Genomic DNA, 4,299 nt, shown 5'->3' with positions numbered 1-4,299 from the left:
AACAAGTTTTTGCTACTGTAAAAATTGCCTTAGATCCAGATTAGTAGAACGAAGTTGTTTTCTTTCGCCATTTGACTTTCGTTGCTTCGTTCGATTTGATTCTTTTTGCAAACCGGAGTTCTTATGTTGAACCTTCTGGTTAGATCTCTTATTTGACTTTTACCTGTGCATTAGATGAGTACTTATTATATGCTTGTTTGTTTGTCTGCGATAGAATACCCGGAGTGCGCCGCCTGTTACTTCGAATCGCTAGGTTTCCCGGATCATCAGCAAGGCAAGTAACACTTTGATCATACCTTTCCTACTACCCAGTTTTATTGCATTATATCAATCCTCACACATTGCATGATTAGGATCTAATTAAATTGTGGGATGGGAAGTAGTTGAGGTAGTACCTATTACTTGTTTATTATCAAACCTTTGGGAGTTACTTCTATGTTTGCTTATTATGCCATGCTATGCTAGTAGACGTGGATTGGGTGAGTGATATCCATGACAGATGTGAGTTTGTTAATTAATGGTTTATCTAAGGTGGCAACTTAAAGACACATCTGGGTGGATTGTGGCACCTGGTTATTCTAGGATTTGCCTATTTCCTTTTGGACCGCCACCCAGGCTCCAAGGGATCATGAGACTATTCATACTAGAAACTTCCGTGTGCAGCCACAAGCTATTATGGGCTCTAGCATAGTTGACCAAGTCGTGTGAACTCTTAAAGTGGTAGACTAGCAGATGTAGGGGGTGTAGGTGGTACGGTCTACCCGATCGTAAGGTGCTAGCACTTCTGAAAGACTATGTCTCGGTCATCCGTCTTCCCAAACACCATGTAGTGCGAGAAACCAAACGGAGGCGATCGAGTCTTGTGGGGAGAAGTGCCCAAACCTCTGCAGAGTGTAATAAACTAATCATGGTTAGCCGTGTCCCTGGTTATGAACAATCTTCAGTATCTTGTACTTGGATTATCATGTGAATCTCAACATGTTACCCTAAATTAATTTTGTTGGGCTTTGTTTAATGATGATGCTTAATTGGGATTGAGAATGCTGTCAACCATTCTCAATGTTTAACAACTACCATGATAGTTAAATAAATTTATTCCTTTGAAGTAGGGAAAAATTGGCTTTACGCAAAACTGTAACCATAGAGCTTTCCACCAGCCAGATATGCATATAGTATAGTTGTTTTATTCCATTACTCTCTATGTGTTACTTTCCTAGCATATTCCATGTGCTGACCTGTTTCGGGCTGCAACGTTAATGTTGCAGACTTTTCAGACGATGATTAAGGAGTTTTTAGGTCGTGGTTCTATACTCAGTGATGCCGTTGGAGTTGATGGACTCACTTCGCTTCCAAGCCTTCCGCTGTTATCCTTATTAGATGGCCTTAAGCCATATTTATTGTAATAAGTTCTCTCTTGAGACACTCTATGTAATAAGTGTGTGATTGCTACACTGCTATAAATCCCCCGAGTACTGTGTGGTGTCAGCATTACTGATCCAGGGATGACACCGGAGCACAGAGATCAGACTGTTTGAGGTCTGGTCGCTACATATATTTTATTCAATTACAAGTTGGTTGACAATCATCGAGAATGGTAACCCCATCTCAATCCCAATTAAGAGTAATTAACATCCAACAAATTAATTTAGAGTGATGATATCCACATGATAATCCAAGAGCCAGATACTCAAGATGTTCATAACCGGGGACACATCTAACCATGATTAGTTTGTACACTCTGCAGAGGTTTGCGCACTTTTCCCCACAAAACTCGATCTCCTCCATTGTAGTTCTCGCACTGCATGATGTTTGAGAAACGGATGACTGAGACACAGTCTTTCCGAAGAGGTCCTCTTAACCGATAGATAGGCCGGTACACCTACAATCCCCTACATCTGCTAGCCCATCACGGAAAGGTTTCCCACAACTTACTTAACTATGCTAGAGCCCATAATAGCTTGTGGCTGCACACGGAAGTTTGCAGCATGAATAATCTTATGATCCCTTTGAGCCTGGGTGGCGAACCAAAAAGGACATCACTAGTATATCCCAGGTGCCCGCAACCAATACACCCAGATGTGTGTTTAAGTAGCCACCTTAAGTAAACCATTAATTAATAATCTCACATCTGTCATGGATACACTCAAACCCAATCCACGTCTACGAGCATAGCATGGCAATAAGTTGCATAACGCAGAAGTAACTCCCAGGGTTTGATAATAAAAGGGCAATAGGTTCTACCTCATCATCTACTTCCCGAACCCACAAGTTAAGAGATCCTACTCATGCAATGTTTGAGGGTTGAAATTAATGCATAAAATTGGGTAAAAGAGATATGATCAAAGTGTTACTTGCCTTGTTGATGATCCGCAAAACCTAGTGACTCGTAGTAGCACGCTGCACACTCCGGGAATTCTAGCGCAAACAAACAATAGCATACATTAGAAATCAAGCATAGATGCACGGGTAAATCTCGAATAAGAAGATCGAATCTGAAAACTCAACTAAAGTGATTCAATCTGCAAAAAGAATCAATCGAATCGGAGCCACGGAACTGAAACTACGGTCAAAAGAACCTCAAAAACAAATCTGCTTGAAACCAAATTTGAAGATTGTCAAAATCTTTTTCAAGTTTATTAAACAGAAAGAGGGTTTCGAGACGAAGATTTTGGCATTGGTTTCACTGGATTTGGACAAACGATTAAGAAGCGTCGAGCATTTGAAGATCAGGGGCTAATCTGCGATAAAAATAATCGCAGATAGGTCCCTCGCCAAAAATAAAAAAAAGACTAACGAACGAACGTTCGCTAACAGAACGAATCTAACGAAAACCGTTCACTAACAGATCTAAACGAATGAACGTTCGTTAAATAAATAAACCGATGAAAAACTGATCTAATAAAATAAACCGCGAAACCAAAAAACCGGGTTAAACTAAAAAACAGACCGGTCAACGGCGACATGATTCGGCGACGGCGGCGGCGGGCGGCGACGGCTGCTGGCGGCGGCTAGGGTTTGGGGCGGGGCGCGGGGCAGCTGAGTGGGCTGGGGGCGGCCTCGCCTCGCATTATAAAGGCCCGGGAGGCAGTGTCCTGTTCGGACACGGCCCGTTAAGGCGGTTCGCCTTTTTCTAAAACAGATTTTGCTGGACAAATCCTAATAAATAAAATAAAAATCTAAAAATGCCAAAACAAATTTTCACCTTCTAAATAAAATATTTAGAACATGATGAACATTTTCTTGGCCTAAAATACAATTTTAGAAATATGCATATTTTTCTAATTTCTTATAAAATAGCGATAAAATCCAAATAAAATAATTTATTTTATTTTAATAATTTTCCTCCAATATTTCAATTTCTTTGGAGAAGTCATATTATCTCCTCTCATATATTTTTAATATGAAATATTTTTCGGAGAGAAAATAATTAAAGTCAAAATGATCCCGTTTCAATATTTGAGAAAATTCAAATACGAAAATCATGAAATCCCCAACTCTCTCCGTGGGTCCTTGAGCTGCTTAGGATTTTTAGGATCACAACCGAAATGCAAATAAAATATGATATGCATTGATGACCTATGTATAGCATTCCTAATTGAAAATTTGGGATGTTACAAACCTACCGCCCTTAAGATGAATATCGTCCTCGAGATTCGGGTTGGCTAGAAAATAGGTGTGGGTGGTCTTTCCGTAGATCATCCTCTCGTTCCCAGGTGGCTTCATCCTCGGTATGGTGGCTCCATTGAACTTTGCAAAACTTGATGACCTTACTGCGTGTAACTCGGCTGGCAAACTCAAGAATCTTGACAGGTTTCTCCTCATAGGTCAGATCACTTTCCAACTGAATTGCTTTCAGGGGCACTCTATCTCTTAGAGGAATATCGGCCATCTCAGCCTGACACTTCTTCAACTGAGAAACGTGAAACACATCATGAACTCCTGACAATCCATTGGGTAACTCCTACTTGTAGGCCACTTCTCCCATATGTTCGAAAACTTGGTATGGTCCTACAAATCTTGGGGCTAACTTTCCCTTAACTCCAAAACGTTTAACTCCTCGCAGGGGTGACACACGAAGATATCATCTGTCTCCGATTTCATAGACTACCTTCTTGTGTTTCGAGTCTGGACTGAGCTACCTTCAGTCTATCTCAAATCAACTTAAACTTATCTTATGACTCTTTTATCAAATCCGGTCCAAACAACTGGCGGTCTCCAACTTCATCCCACATCAATGGCGTCATGCACCTTCTTCCATACAAAGCTTTGAAGGGTGCCATCTTTAGACTAGCTTGATAA

This window comes from Triticum aestivum, chromosome 6A (assembly GCF_018294505.1).
Source record: "Triticum aestivum cultivar Chinese Spring chromosome 6A, IWGSC CS RefSeq v2.1, whole genome shotgun sequence".
NCBI lineage: Eukaryota > Viridiplantae > Streptophyta > Magnoliopsida > Poales > Poaceae > Triticum > Triticum aestivum.
This window is presented reverse-complemented; position numbering follows the sequence as displayed.